The sequence below is a fragment of the Ictidomys tridecemlineatus genome, chromosome 10 (genome assembly GCF_052094955.1).
Source record: "Ictidomys tridecemlineatus isolate mIctTri1 chromosome 10, mIctTri1.hap1, whole genome shotgun sequence".
NCBI classification, from domain to species: domain Eukaryota; kingdom Metazoa; phylum Chordata; class Mammalia; order Rodentia; family Sciuridae; genus Ictidomys; species Ictidomys tridecemlineatus.
Window position 1 is genome coordinate 95,466,925 of NC_135486.1, and position 16,695 is coordinate 95,483,619.

Sequence of the window (16,695 nt, forward strand, 5' to 3'; positions counted from 1 at the left end):
GGCGAAGATTGCGGGCAAGAGGAGGAGCTACAGAGCTGTCACCAATCAGGGCTACTCTTTGTTTTCCCTTACTGACCAATGAGGGAGTTCGGTTGAAAAGGCTGCCCTCAAGTTTGAGACTCCCACTACTTTCGCAGCCTATTAGCGGGCGCCTCTTACAAAGCTTCGGCGAAGCTCACGCCCAGCGGGCGGTGCGGCCCCGCCCTTTAGCCCGCCCCTCAACCGTGTCTCCACCCCTCCGAGGGAGGGGGCCGAGTCGGTTACTCGCCGGGCTGGAGGTGGGGGCCGGTCTCCCACTGGGTTTGTGCGTTTTGCGCCCGCCGCCGCGGAGCCGAGCCCGCCGGCTTCTGATTGTCCTTTGCAGCTGCCCCGGTAGCTGCCTACTTGTCCCCGGGCTTTAGGGGCAAGAGCCAGCGCGTCTCCCTAAGACCACGGTTACCAGAGCAGGTAATGGGGCGCTGGGACTGCAGCGCCTGTCCGAATACCCTGCTTACGGCTGGCGGCGGGATCCGTTCCCTTTGCTGCTCTGGCCGCGGGCGACCGGGCGGGGGCGGTGGTCACCGGGAGCCTCCAGCGGCCTCCGCCAGGAGCCCGCCGTGGCGTGGGCGGCGGCACCTTGCGGGGAGGTGGAGGCGGGGCCAGTTGTGTGGAGCCGCCGCGGGCGGGACTTTGGGGACCCTCTTGGACTCGGATGGGGCGACGGTCGGAGGGCGGGAAGATGTGCAGGTGGAGGGGAATTGCAGGACCTTCTGATAAGTAGCGATAAGCTGTGTGCTCTCTAAGCCAGAAAGGCGTCTTTACTTTGGTCGTGTTAATTACACATTTTCTGGAGACCGGCACTTGACAGTGCGGTGGTGTACACATTAACGTTCTCTTCAGTTATTTATTATTTTTAGAATTAAGATTAGTCTTTAACGTGAGTTTGTTTGGAGGCTTTTCCTTAAATGACAAGTAGACCCAGCAGTGTGACTCACCTTTGTCTGGACTAAAGTGGTGAAAGGTGAGAGAGGAATGAGGGGGAGTAATGTTCATAAGGAATGCTTGTGCAGGTTTGAAAGGATTGTGGGGGTGGGACCTTGTTGCTATCACTCTGCCATGGGTAGAAGTAGAATTGTGATTTTCTTTTCTTTTTTTTTCTTTTTATGATTTGTAACAACAGCAAATTAAAAAAAAAAAAAGCCTCTTCTGAAGTAATCTCTGGACTTTAGGCATCCAGGGATGCACCTGCTGCTCACTGGTACTACTTTGCAGACAAGCCTTAGGCAATTCAATGCGTGATTTGACGCATTTATAAAGCAGTACTTTGGATTGCTATTACCTTTTTTTTTTTTCCCCCCTGCTCGGTACACCATTTAGTCACAAGTGAAATGATAAAGGTCAACGAAATTTAGTAATAATGGCACAGTGAGAACTCCTGAAGAGCATTTATTCTGTCCTGCTCCACTAATGTTCTACAAAATAGTATTTTCATTTAGATCTATTGGTTGAGAAGCTCATATCCTCTGTCAATTTTAGTATGCCATCTTCCTACGCTACTGAGATAGGCTATGCAAAGCATGCATGCCACTTTTAAGGCACATAAACTGAAAGCCCCAGAGATGACAGGAGTCTACCCTACTCACTTGACTGACTTCTAGTTTATTTTAATTTTTTGTTCATTTTTGCAGTACTCTGGATTGAACCGAGGGCCCTACACATTCTAGGCAAGCACTCTACCACTGAGCAAAATCACCATCCTCCATAATTTATACCCAAATTTAAATCCAAGATTTAAGGTTTTTTCTATCAAGCCAGCTTCTGGATACTGATTCCTTCACATGTACAGGAGTCAGATACCAAGATGTTTATTTCCAAGTAAAAGAAGTAGTTTATTAGTTTTCTTTTTCTTTTTTCTCCTAAGTTGCTAACATAGCTTGAATTTTGCCCAAAGATAATTTTCCACACAGGCACAACAAAAAATTTGGTAGTGCTATGAAAATCTCTATTTTAAAATTTGGGGGGCTTTCCAAAATCCAGAACCTTATTTATGTTTGCATCTCTAGCTTAGAAGTGATTTCAGGACTATTATTTCAGAATTGGCTTGAAATAATTTGCATAAAGGCAAATACAAATGAAGTCTGATGTATTTTGTGATTATGACTTTAGGGACATCTTTACTATAAATTTATAGAAAGGTTGAAAATGTAACAAAATTCCTTAATTAGAATGACTCACACAAGGGAATTTAAGAGTCAATGTGGAGCAGGTTTACATGGGTAGTTGGGAATAACCTCTCTTATGTCAATTCTTAGGGAACTCTAGAGAGTTGTCAGGTTTTGTTAATTCTAGTTTTGGGGGTAATGTGGAAATGTTTTATGAATTAATGAATGGGACTCGTTGAATCATGAAGTAATCCTTTGTTTTAATGCTGATGCATCTATAGCATAGTATAGGTATATTTTGATATAGCTTATTTGTGTAACATACAAGACACAAGGCTTATCAGTTTGCCCTGCACTAACTTACTGATTTATGCTTTATCACCTTTGTTTAACTTTTACTCTCCTGTTAACTTAGTTTCTAGCACTGAAGCAAAAAAATTTCCATAAGGAAACCTTTCATCATCTGTTAATTTTTAAGGATGAAACCTTTCTTTTGATGAGTCCAGCCCTCCTGCAGTGTGGGAAATTGGAAAGAGATTCTGGCTGTTTTTATTTGCTTGAATTCATACCTGAGTTTCCCCTTCCAACCTATATGATTTTCTTGGTTTCAGCGATTTTTCTTTTTATTAAAAAAAAAAATTAATTGCATTACCTTTACATTACATGACTTCCACTAGATGGTGCACTGAATGCTGCTTATTGATGATTTCAAGCTGATTTAAAAATTATTATTATAAACATTTCAATGACAAGCATAAAAATGTTCAGCTATTTCTATTGTAGCAATGAATGGCTTAAATTTTTTTGAATAAGGTTATTTGGAAGGATAGGATGGTTTAAAGGGAAGGAAATTGCTAGTCATTTCACAAATAACCTCTATTCTAAAGCCTTTTGGTTCTTCTTGAGGTCAGGGATCCAGACCAGAGTGTAGATTTATTGCTTCTTATTTATGTATACTTGAACTTTTTATAGAATGCTTTGTGTTTTGTTGAAATCTTATATAATTTGGTACTAAACTATTTGAGGAAAGCCTTGTGCTTTTCTTTTCTTTAGATTGCTGATTCTTTTTTTAAATATTTCTTTTTTAGTTATAGGTGGACACAATATTTTATTTTTATATGGTGCTGAGGATCGAACCCAGTGCCTCACGCATGGTAGGCGAGCGCTCTACCTCTGGGCGACAACCCCAGTCCCTAGATTCCTGATTCTTTAAAAGAAGTGGTGAATGGTGTGTGTAACAAGATTATTCACTATAAACAGCTGCTTAAGTAAAATAATTTTTTTTCTAGGCTTGTAAAAATATATTTTTTTCTCATACTCAAATCTTTCTGTTCTTTCAGGAGAAACATCTATTTGTTGGCTTTACTTACGTAGGCTGGGAGTATTCTTTTCTCTCTGATAGGTACTATTAGTTGGGCTTGTTACTAATCAGGTTGTTTTTTTACTGATGGTTGCAGATGGAAGATCAGAAAACACAGCTGTTGCTTTGATAGAAGCAATTCCCGTTTGAGGGAAAGGAATGGTTCATGTTCTTGGAGAACCTGGGATGATTGCATTTTGCAAGATATTTTGAAGGTATCCCTGGCAAATGCAAGGAGCTTAAATGTGAAGGTCTTAGGTGTGTTTATTTCAGTTCTACTGTGCTGTGGGTGGGGAGAAGAGCAACGATAATTAGTTTATTGGAGACATCTTGTTCTCAGGGGATTTGATGATGATTTGGAAGGAGGGAAATAAATAGGGTACATCCTTTCTGGTTAGATAGTTCTTTGGCAGTGCAGCTAGCCCTTGGATGAACATGGGCGTGGGAAGGTGGGTTGTTTAAGTGGCCAGGCTGTTTAAAGCTATCCTGGTATTGGCTTCCCAGGGTTCTCTTCACCTTTAAAGGAATTTAGTCATGTTAGTGAGCATTTTAAGTCAGGTTTATAACTCTCTTGTGGTCTAGACTTGGACTAGGTACTCTTTAGTCTTCCAATTGATGCCTTATAAAATTATAAAAATTGAACTTTATAAAATTAATGAATGACATATGCAAGTGAATAGCTTCAGAAAATTATTTACCTTATAAGTTCTCAAATCATCTTGGAAACTTAATATACTTATTTCTCATTCTCTTCCATCCCTTTTCCTTTTTTTTTTTTTAAAGCCTAATTGGTAATAGGCAAATTTGAATACCTATGTACTGCTCAAATTGAGGACTTGGGTTGGGGATAAAGATTCTTGTTCTTGATCTAGCTTTGAAAAGAGAAGGATCAGATAGAATTTTGTTAGGAGCAGGTGTAATAAGGGGCAGGGATCATGTTAGTGGTTGCTGTGTAATTAGGTGTTGATTACCTTTACTTGTGATTAAAAGTGCTCATGGAAAGACAGTTCTGTGTACTTAAGTAATTTGAATCGAGAATCAAATGTTTCTGAAGGCTGCAACTTCTTTTTTTGGCAATTGGAAGTTTGTTGAACTGATGTTGTAAAAATTTGGAGTTGAGCCCAGGATAAAAAGGATTATGGAGTTATGGCTCAAGATTTATCAAGCTTCTACTGCCCAATTCAAAATGTATTTTTTTCTTCCTAATATGGCCTCTGATTTTTTTTGGAGTTAGTGTGGACTTCTGTGCTCTATGCCTATTTTGCATTTCCCTCAGTTCCCAGTAAGGCACATCAGGGTTATACATTCATTCTTTGTTATCCGTCAGGGATTTGGTTCGGACCCTCTTGGGACTTCCAGAATGTGAGGATGGATGTTTAAATTGCTTATATAAAATGGCCTAGTATTTGTATATAACTTACATATGTCCTCCCATATACTTTAAATCACCTCTGGATTGCTTATGATGCCTAATACATTGTAAATGCTTTATAAATAGTTGTTATACTGTACTGTTTAGGGAGTAATAAGAAAAAGTCTATAGGCTCAGTATAGACACAATTTTTTTTCCTGCATATTTTTGACTCATACTTGGTTGAATCCTGGGATGTGGAACCTGTGGATTCAGAGGGTCCACTTTACTTTTTTAATGTAGCATAATCAAGATGCAGATTAGATATTTTGCCAGTTTGGGAAAGAGGGTACTGTCCTCTGGACAGTGAGGCAATGAATTAGCATTGTTTTGATTTATTCTTATTCATATCTCTTAAATTTTGGAATTTTCAAAATGGTTGTCATTTCCTTAACATTAAGCTTAGTATGAAAAAATATAGACAAGTGATTCTCAAACTTTAGCATGCTTTCAAATCACCTGGAGAGCTTAGTAAAACTTAGGCTGCTGCCCTTTGACCTGGAGTATCTTAAGTAGGCCTGGGTTCCTTGCATTTCTGATTAGTTCCAAGGTAATGATGATTCTGCTGGTCTTGGGACCACACTTTGAAAACCATTGAATAGATTCTAGAAGGAATAGAAGTGTAATTGTTGATGCAGGCTTTGAAGTTAGATCTATTTGAATTTCTGTCCAGCCAGTTACTAGATCTTTGACTTCAGGCAATTTTCTAAATCTCTGCTTTTCATTTCTAAGGTGTAAATAATATAGTATTATGTTGTTAATATTAAATGAACTTATGGGTGTAGAAACAAAACAGTTTGCAAAGCATGTAATAAATGTTGACTTTTAAGGTTAAAAATCATTGTTATGAAATAATAGAATCCTGAATCTTAGGAAGTTGAGGGAAGCTCCTTAAGGACAGAAAATTTTATGTTCATCCTCATTTCCTGGCACTATACTGAGAAAATAATGAGCACTCAATTACTGCTCATGACTGTGCATTCTAATAATGTTTCAGAAACATTTGTTTATAGATGTAGATATGCATATTTCCAGTGCTGCCACCTGTCCCCATTGTTGAATTTTTTTGGTCATGAAAGTGTTGGACTCTAACAACAGTTCTTGTAGTCCATACTTTATGTAACAGGATTTCTCAAGATTATTCAATTACTGGCACTACCCAAAAATCATCTTCAGAACACATCCTCACCTGTAGTATTCTGGTGACTTTGACCTTGAATGTAATTCTCAAAGCTGTCTTCCCCGTTTGCTGAGTGCCTTTCTTTCTGCAATTCTCTGAGAGTCCCTGCCTCTTTTTGATGATCCTCTGAAAATTAGAACCCCTTTGTCCATTACTGTCTCAATCATTTGCTTTATTTCCTTTGTAGCAGTTACCATACTCACAATTTTGTTTGCTTTTTATTGTTTCCTTCATCAAACTCTTTGAGGGCAAGGACCTAACGTGTGTTACTGGAACCTCAAAACTGGGCACAATATTTGCTATATGATGACATCATACCTGGTTTAGTGAAAGAATGTGTAGCATGCAGTCCTCTCCTTACTTCCCTTCCCAAATCAGGTGCTCAGACTTGAGTTAATTATTAGTTCATGGCTCACTATCATTATTGGTCCATGCAGAGTCTCCATTTAACTTAGTATACCTTCCCCCTTCACCCGTGCCCGTTTACATGTCTCTTATCCTATAAGGACGCTCTTTCAGGCATATGCCTGGTTTCATGAAGCGCTGCTGGATTATTATCCAGGATGGCTGTGTGGTTGACACTCTCACCAGCTGCTGTTTTCCACATTCTTGTTGGCACTTGATATTTTCTGACTTTGTAATTTGTTTTCCAATCTGATACAACAGGTGGAGAAATCCAGGCCCAAAGTAAGATGTTACTGTTCTCATTTGTGATTCACTGGTTACTGGACAGCTGAATATCTTGTGACATGCTTACTAGCTGTGTGGGTTTCCCCTTTTGTGGTTTGGGCATTTTATATATTTGTCTCCTTTCCTATTAGGATTTCCTATCCCTTTCCTGCCTTTGTGCTCTAATTTATAGTGTGTGTGTGTGTGTGTGTGTGTGTGTGTGTGTGTGTATGTGTGTATATTGTAGGTGTTAATTTCTTACTGGGTTTTAAATATTGCAGATATTTCTATTTCAGTCTCTAGCACTGGAAAAAAATCTGTTTTATTCCTGTCAAAAATTTTTTTCTTTGAAATTCTGTTTTAAATAGAATCTTTAATTTTGTTGTGAGCCAATCATTTTCTCACCTTCTGGGTCTTGTTTAGGAAGTATTTCTCCATTCCTAGTTAATAAAGGTATGTTTCTACATTTTTACTTTTTTTTTTTTTGGCAACTATTCTTCCTCAGTCGCATTTACTAAATGACCTAGTGGGCTGTGATGTACCTCTACCATACATCCAGGAGCATGCACTCCACACCCACCCACTTAGTCATCCCCACTTAAATCTATTTTTAGGTTCCTGCACTATTCTGATTAATTTGTTCCTCTTCTAATTCCACAGTGGTTTTTGTTTTTATTTTTACTGCTACTATTTGTATACTGACATCCAGAGAGGTGAGTTCCTCTTGTATCCTCTTCTCTAGGAAAGTGCTTACAACATTTTTTTTGGTAATTATGTCTCCTCTAAGATCATCAGATATTTACACAGACACATTGCTTTTTTCACTTTTTAGTCTCAGTACCTAGTATGTTCTTAATACATGGTGACTTAATTTTATAGATTCTGAACAGTTTTTCAGAGTTTAAGTTCCCTGAGGTTGATTTGTTAATAGGTCTTTGGTATTTCTCCAAATAACGTATATTTGGCTAATGTTTCGCTTTAGGCAAGAATTCCCTAAATGAACTAGGCTTGATTATTTTCATAAAGGCTAATCTGTGTCCCTGGTTAATGATTCTTGCCAAGTCATTCAGTCCAAAGGAGCTAGGTTTCCTGGTCTTTGTGGTATTAGTTCCTTTATCATTTGCTATATTGGATACACCTGGGAGCCTACTTTATCTACATTAAGCATGTCTAGCATTTGTTGGTGTATGTAATTAGAGGTTTATATACACAGTTTTTATTACAATTTTTTTATTGTTCAAAACATTACATAGCTCTTGACATATTTCATACATTTGATTCAAGTGGGTTATGAACTCCCTTATTACAATTTTAATACCTAAAAAAATTAGAAACAACCTAAATGCACAACACAGACATTTATTATTTTTGTTTATGGAAATTGGTAGTATAAACTGGGCAAAATATTACAAAATCCCTGTAATCAGGATCATTCTACTTTAGTAATAAAGAATAAAGTTATGTTCATGTAAAATTCTGTAAATTGTACTTGTATCATTTATGTCCATATCAAATAAAAACAGTTCAAATAACAATGTAAATGGCCGTTAAGATGAAAGGTGAGTTACTTCTTTGCTGTCTTTGTTTTCCTAAAATTTTATAATAGCATTATAGTCATTTTTTTATAATGCAGTAATTAAAAACAACTGCATATTAATCTGGGGTGGGAAGGTAGAGGAGTTGTAGAGGAAATAAAATGGACCATGTATTGAAAATAAATGATGGTATATAGAGGCTCATTCCATTCTACTAGTCTCTCTACTTTAGTATGTACTTGAATGTTCCCTAATAAAAAGTAAAAAGAAAAAAGACTGTAAAATTTTTGAGGGAGGATACTTATAGAATATAGGATGTAATCCCCAGCAGACTTTTTGTTATTGCTCCATGGGACACTAATAATGGCTCTTCATCTTATCTGTCAGTAGTAACCTAAGAAATAGTTTTCCCTTACTGGGAAGCATTAAATAATTAAGTTGCCCTTGCCCCTAAAACCTTTTCTCTTTATGACATTGGGGGTAGACTTAGTTGGGTCATGTCACTCATCTGCTCTGAACTTTTCAGCTGCTGGCTATCTGCAAAGCCTCTACAATAGTTTACTTACTCTATGTTCTGTGTTCCTGGTTGGAAGGTCTTGTCCATACATCTCATTGAACACTGAGGAAAATGTTTGAAAATTGAGGCTTCCATACTTCAAACCTTGAAGCTTAAGTGACTTTTGTTATAAATCTAGTCCTGAAGAGTTTACCAGTCAGGTATAAAAGGAAAGAGATCAGTTTTTGCTGTGAATAACTCTTAAGTTAGCTGGAGGAAAAAGAACATGGGAACAGTTTACCTCTAGCTCTCTTAATCCACTAGCATGGACAGAGGCACCTGAACTAAGAGGGAGTAAGTGCTACCCACCCCTCCACTCCAGGTCTCCTAACCTCCCATTCACGGCCTAATACCAAAATTTGCTCTGAAGGTCCTTTCAAGGGATGGCTGTGGCTGGTGATGGATGGTAGATGGTAGGTGCTCTTGGTCTGTCAATGGGCTCCTACTGGACTCTCAACTTGTAGTGTTTCCTTCAAAGAAGAAATGGAAGAGTAAAGTCATGTCTGTGCTGAGTGTGGCGATGCACACCTGTAATCCCAACTGCTAGGGAGGTTGAGGGAGGATGACAAGTTTGAGATCAGTATTGGCAACTTAAGGGAGACCCTATCTCAAAATAAGAATAAAAACAAGGGCTAGAATGGACCTCATAGCACTGATGGTGTGGTTGCCTTGCATGTGGTAGGCCATGGATTCAATCCCAAGTATAGGAAAACAAAAAATAAAATGACAAAAAGTAAGAAGGTCATGTCTGAAAGCTCATTTGAACAAGCACATCCTTGACCTTGGCTTTATTTCCTTGGAGCCCTGGTTTCAAACGTGTGGTTCCACTTCATACTTCTAAAAATTATTAAGGATCTACCTCAAAGACCTTTTTAAAATATCTGTCAGTATTTACCATATTAGAAATTTAAACAGGAAATTTTAGAGTGTTTGTTAAATAATTAAAAGTAAAACCCCATTGTACATTAACATAAATAACACATCTTTGAAAATTAAATGTTGTGAAGAGAAGTTAGTGACAAGAGTGGCATTGTTTTACATTTTTGCAACTCTTTTTTTAATGCCTAGCTTAGTACAAGGAACAAGATTCTCATGTCTGCCTCTGTATTCAATCTATTACAATTGGGTTGAAGTACATGAAGAAAATTCAGCCTCAGATAAAACTACAGTTGGAAAAAGGAGGAGTATTTTAATAGTTTTTTTGGATAACTCTGGATATATTCTTAATAGATATATTGTCTTAATAATTACATCTGCAAATGTCATTTGCAAAATTCTGCTTATAATTGTTTCTTAAAGTTTAATTGCAGTTTGGAATCTGAAGCATTATCAGTAAACTTTCCTCACTGTGTTACATTTAAATCCATTGAGTCTTTTTACCCCTGGATGGTTTGGAAAATATTGGTTCATGGGATTATACAAGTCCCACAAATATTAGCATATTTCATGATGCAATTAAAAAAAAGCACATTTGTTAAAATCACCAGTGGTTCCATCATAAAAGTCGCCCCACCCTTGGTTTTATTGAGGTACAATTGGTATAACAAAAACTGTACATAGTTTGATGTATTCAGTTTGATGAACTTGACAAATGTAAATTCATGTTATCATCACCACAATCCAGGTCATAAATATGTCTATTACCTCCAAACATTTTCTAGTGGCCCCTCCCCCACTTTTTTGGTATTAGGAAAAACATGAAACTTAAGATCTATCCTCTTAACCAAATTTTTTCTTTTTTTCTTTCTTGAACCAGGGATTGAATCCAGGGGCGCTTAACCATTGAGCCATATCCCCATTTGATTTAGAGACCAGATCTCATTCAGTTGCTTAGGACCTCACCAGGTTGCTGAGGCTGGCTTTAAACTTGTGATCCTCCTGCCTCAGCCTTCAGCTGATTACAGGGATGTGCCTCTTTGCCCAGCTCAACCAATTTTTAAGTACACAGTACTTTATTGTTAACTATGTAAATATTGGGAAAACTGTCACATTCTTGGTGGCAGATATGAGTTTTTCAAAACTCTGAGTTGAAAGTTCAGATTTTATCATTGTCAACAAATATGTTAATAGTTTTCCTTGAAGCAGGAGGATTACTTCATTCATTTTTGATAAAACATTGGCCATAGTTTATTTTGCAATTATTTCATGTTAAAATGATATGGGGAAAAAATGCTGCTGGTTCAGCTTCCTGATCAAACAATTGCCACAAGTACTTTTCCTTGAGACAGCCACATAGTTCATGTGCAGCGTAAATCCTGTATTTGCACTTCCTATTTCATCACACAGAACCTTACAAAAGCCCATGTATTGAAGAATTGAGATTTCACACCATTATTAATCTTCCCTGTTTTCATCAGGGACATTCTTATATGAAACTTTTTTTTTTCCACTCTGAGTTCATAGTGATACTGACTACCCACACTTTTGGTGCCACTGGCATAATTTGTGTCAAAGCACCATCAGTTTTGCATACTTTTGTTTTTGTTACCATCAGTGCACCTGTCTGTATAGGGAGCATTGCAGATAACCTCTCAGCATTATTCTATTGTGTTGTTGTCAGCTCCACCTCTGAGCCTCACCCCCAACCTCAGCATTATAAAAAATAGTTTTGATGTTACAGATGCCCTGAAAGGTTCTTGAGGACCCATAGAGTGTCTTGGACCCTTTGAGAACAGCTGGATCCACAGCATCTTTGGTCAGTTTAGTTGAGGGCTGGTGCTTCTTATTGATCTGTCTCCTCTGAGGTTGCTGAACTGGTTTCACCTTCTCTATTTACTCTTAAAGCTGTCTGATTAGAAAGAAGCAGAATGTGCTTCAATTTTTGGCTCAGTTGGGTTCTATTTTTCCAAGTGAAAGGAATGAAAATGTGTCTGAACCTAGCCTACCTCTGTGAATTGGAATTGAAAAAAAAATGTGTACATACCTTGAACCTCTATGAAGTTGTTAATTGTGCTGTCTTAGTACAATAAATACATCCATAGAAATGTGAGTCCTGGATCAACTTTTCTCATCTTTAAGACACAATTGAGATCTTGTAGAGAAGTTCTGTTCATTTATCAAGAAATATTTGTTTTATAACATCGTAACTACCTGTAGTTTGATGGTTTAACTTATTCTCTTTCCTATAAGTAGCTACCAGATCTTAATTTGATTCCGTTTCTATTTTTTGGCAAAACTGCTACAAAGGTAACCTATGCTTGTAATTGGAAGTAGATACTGTTGGTTGTCTCTTCTGCTTCCTCACTCTTGAGCTTTCTTGAAATCAATCTCTCTCTCTCTCTCTCTCTCTCTCTCTCTCTCTCTCTCTCTCTCTCTCTCTCGATAGAGCTGGGTATTGAATCTTTCTTTTTGTGATATTCATGAAGTTTGATAATCATTGCCTAGATCCATTATATTCTCAGAGGTTTGGAAAAGGTTGATCTTTTATTCCAACTTTTTTTATTAAGATATTTTTTAAAAAGAGAAACTTTTCTCCATTATCTGTGAGATATAGTTGTTATAGAGAAAGCAGATTAAATGTGTGGGTCTTTTTTTTTTTAAAGTCAGATTTCAACATTTTAAGTTTATCTATTAGATTATAGAACAAATTTGTTCAGGATAAGTAAGTTAAATTTGTTTCCATATTGTTTTGCTTTGAAATACCAAGTTAAAATGCAGTGATCTTTTTTTGGGGGAGGTGGGGAAGTAAATCTACGTGAAGCTCTTGTAAGGCAGGAAAGCTTCTGCTCTGTTGTTTATCAGTTTGCTGAGATAGACTGACAAGAGAAAAAGGGTGTACAAATTTATTATTATGCACAAACTTAAGAGCCTTCCAAAATAGGAAACTCAAAGCAGGGCCAGACGGTTGAGGCTTAAAAATCCCCCTCCCAGAGGAGAGGGAAATGTGGGGAACTATAGACAAATCTTGGGGGTAATAAAAGATTTTTAGGGGAGTTGAATGGGCCCAAAGAATGGACAGTAGTTTGTGAATGTTTCTGTTGGGAAGCTGAATAAACCTGGCAGAAGCTTGTGTCAATCTGTCCGGGTGTGTTGATGTTCTTCTGTCTTCTTCCTGTGACAGGAGTTAATCTTCCCTGATTAATGCGATTTTAGAAAGGAGGTCTAAGACAGTGCAGTTCTTCTGGAAGAGCTTCTTCTACTCAGGTGGGGAATTCAGGGAGCCTTCTCTGTACTTGAGGGAGAAACTGGGTGGGGTAGAGAAACTTGGACTCTAAGGCAGTTTCTAAGGGCTTCCCATTTTCTTTAATTCAAAGTATTCCACAAGCCAGAGTGCCACACTTTGGGATATTGTTTTCTAAGCCCCAGAACTATTCATGGAAAAGTCCTCTTGTTATATTCTGAAAGGAGCTTAATTGATTTGGAATTAAAAAAATAAAAAAGGAGACATACCATAGAACTATTAAAGAAATGGGAATTAAGAAAAAAACTTGCTTTAATTTTTTTATCTTTAGAATAATGAATGCATTGCATGTTTGTTTTGTGTTATATTCTCAGATTTGAGGATGTAAAAGGCTATTTTACCTTTAAGATGCTTGTAGTATAATCAAATAGGCAAAAGGTTGATTATTATTATTATTATTACATTAAATTAATATTAAATTTGGCATTCATGGATAGAATGATAAACAACCAAAAATTATCTTTGTTATAGTATTTCCTTCTTTTTAAAATTTAACATGATGAAAGGGCAGCAGAATAGAATAGACAATATGATTGATGTATGTACATTCCATGTATGTATTATATGTCAAAATACATTCTGCTGTCATGTATGACTAAAAAAAATAAAAATAAATCGTATGGTAAAAAAAATTTAACATGATGAGAGATAGATGATAGACAACAAACTAAAGTTTACTTTGGAAAAAGAGAAGTAGTAGGTGAAACTGATTATTTGGGAGGGTAAGTCAGGTTGAACTCAAGGGCTCCCATCCTAATCTATGTGAGACAGAAGGGAAGGAGAGGCACAGGACTGCAGTTTTCATTCTGCTTTCCTTCCTGTGCTCACAGGGGCTTGAAACAGGTCCTTCTGCCGCAGGTCAGACCTATTTCCAGCTACTCCTCCCTTCTTGAATTCCTTCTCATAGTTTGCATGATTGCTGGATACACTCCACTTACAGCCTAGACAAGAAAAGACTCTAGGAGTGTCTGTGAATGTTTGCAGACCCCACCTGGGAACCTGTTCCCTGCTGTCCATGGTCAGCAGTAGGAGGACTCTTGGTGACACTAGTTTTTCCTGTCCTCTTCGTCTCCCGTGTATTTCAGAGTTTTAAAGCATTAGTATAGACGTGCATGCTATTAATTCACCAGTGTCTGTTAAAATGTTATCAATTCAGTGCTTTATACTTTACAAATGATACCTACAGTGATTTTGATTTGACTTCTACTGTTCTCCACACATCTTATCTCCAGATGGATCTAAAACCAAGTAGTTAAGTCTACTCTTAATTTTGCACAGTGGCCTTAAAGTATCCCTCAGAACAGACTGTGAACCATATGGCAAGACTGCTTATCGAAATAGACATTTTGCTGTCCAGTAAGTTTGAACTTAACAAAGTTATGGAGTGCTTTAACAGATTGGAACTAGCTTAGAATTCATAGATAATAGCTGCTCTTTATTGGTCCCAATCTCACCCTAGATATTTATGTAAATTTTACAGCAGCTCTTTGAGTATCATCATTTTCATTTTACAAATGAAATCCTGGGTTATGAAGAAATGAAACAATTTACCCTTGAGCTCTATAACCAGATAGTAGTAAAGCCAGGATTTAAACCAGGTTCCTCATTCTCCTGCACGTGAGAGCCCAGAACGTGGGAGAACTACATGATATGAATTCTGGTGGAATTTTCCTCTAGTTTATCCATCTTAATCTTTCCTTCCTTGGTTCCTTGCCTCCATCTGGACAAACACACATCTCACCTACTTTGACCAGTGCTCTAAATTTTTTTTCACCAGAGTGTACAACTTAATGACAGAAATTTGCGCAAGAGAAGGCTGGGCGCACATCAAACAGTAGCTGGCTGTTAGCATGAAATTATTCTGAAATTTTATGTTTGATCTAATAGATTAAAAATGACTTTCCAATGTGTGGAAAAAATGTGTTATTTTCTATGACTCCCCTTGAACCACACAGTATGTTTCAGTTTGAGGTACAGTCTACAGGATTGATCATGGTCAAATGGGGATTGCAAATAATTCACTCTGTTGATATAGTGAGGTCAGACTGGAAGGGGGTCTCTGACATAGTACAGAGAGACAATAATGAGGGGTTGAGCTGAGGCGTAAGGGGTGTTGGACTGGGAATGGATATGATGGAGATTTGAGCAGTGTAAAGGAATAGATTTGATGACTACCTACCAGGGAACTCAGTTCTTCTACTGGTTTTCTTCATATTCCTGTCCCTTAATTCTGGGAGTATCCTAGTCCTTGACCCACTTTTCAATCCCTGCCTCTGTTTAACCTTTACTTATTGTTTTGATTTTAGTTATTTCCTTATAAATGCCTAAACTGTGGTTTCAGTGAGCTCCAGTTCAACACATGTACCTGGTAATTTGCTTTCTCAAATTTGTAGTTGCTCAGTGGATATTTCCTGGATATTTGAATGTCCCAGAGTTGGCAGCTTTCATCTGAAATGCTCATCCCTCTAAAATCAGCTGTAGCATTTTTAAGAGGTATATGAATTGGTAGAAGAGGTTGTACCCACATGCACTGTACACTAGACTCGGGTCCCTAATTGATTAGCCAGGGGTGCAGAAACACCATGGAAGGTGTTATGTGGTATGCCTTTGTTTTGCCTCTTGGTTCTCAATGAGGCATGCAGCTATAAGGCCAAGGACACTTCAGTGGACCTCACAGGAACTATCTGTACACATCCTGCTGTTCATCAACAGTATGTTCTTGAGCAAGACTTTGCTTCCTCCAGGCCAAAAGCTTCATTGTGAGGAGAAAGAAGAGTTGCTATTCTTCTTTAACATTTTTGGTTGTAGATGGACACAATACTTTTATTTATTTTTATGTGGTGCAGAGGTTTGAGCCTTGTGCCTTCCACATGCTAGGCAAGTGCTCTACCACTGAGCTACAACTCTAGCCCATTGCTGTTCTTAACAATGACCCTGCATATAATCACTATTGTCCTGGAAGGTCTGTTCCCACAACTCTCTTTCTTGTTTAAACTATGTCCACTGCCATGCTCACTCAACTGAAAAACCTTAAGGCCACATATCCTAAAGTTGAAGAGTGTGAACTATAAAATGACTCCTTGAGGGTTAGTTTAACCTCATTCCAGCTCTGGTCACTGCTGATCTTATGGAGTTCGGCGAATGTGTTAGTTAGCTTTTTGTTAGTATAATGGATATCTGAGAAAATAAACTTATAAATAAAAAGGTTCATTGTAGCTCACAGTTCTGGAGATTCTAATTACATGATTGGTTGATCCTGTTTCTTTTGCCTACATAAGGCAGCATATGACGGTGCGAGCATATGGCAGAACAGCAGTTCACCGCAGGTTTGGGAATCAAAAAGAATAAAATGAAGGGATGGGGTTCTATATGCTCTCCAAGGACATGCTCCTGATGCCCTCCCAGTAGGCCCCACCTTTGAAAATTTTCATCATGACCCAGTAGTGCTAAGCTGAGGATCAAGCCTAACACATGGGCCTTTGGGGGACATTCTGAATTCAGACCATAACAGGGAGTATTTTAATCTTGCTTAGCTTCAGTTTTCTTATCTGAAACAGGCCGAGGAGCATACCTAACACAGTGACCGTCCTAATAAATAAATTAGAAAACACCTATGAAGTATAATAGAAACCAATGCTCAGTAAATGATAGTTGCTATTCATT

The 16,695-nt window shown here is 37.9% G+C and overlaps 1 protein-coding gene across 5 annotated transcripts in view; it reads left to right on the forward strand.

Moving 5' to 3' along the window:
- The first annotated feature begins 230 nt into the window (after nt 1-230).
- The window catches only part of Mpp7 (MAGUK p55 scaffold protein 7), a 233,377-nt gene continuing 216,912 nt past the window's right edge, over nt 231-16,695 (forward strand). For 3 of the 5 annotated variants that reach the window (XM_078023471.1, XM_078023470.1, XM_078023474.1), the window contains exon 1: nt 231-447. The gene's annotated coding sequence lies outside the window, so the exon portion shown is untranslated. Of the gene's footprint in view, nt 448-720; nt 1,001-12,974; nt 12,996-16,695 lie in introns of those variants that run through there. The other 2 variants (XM_078023472.1, XM_078023473.1) reach the window with 2 other exon arrangements.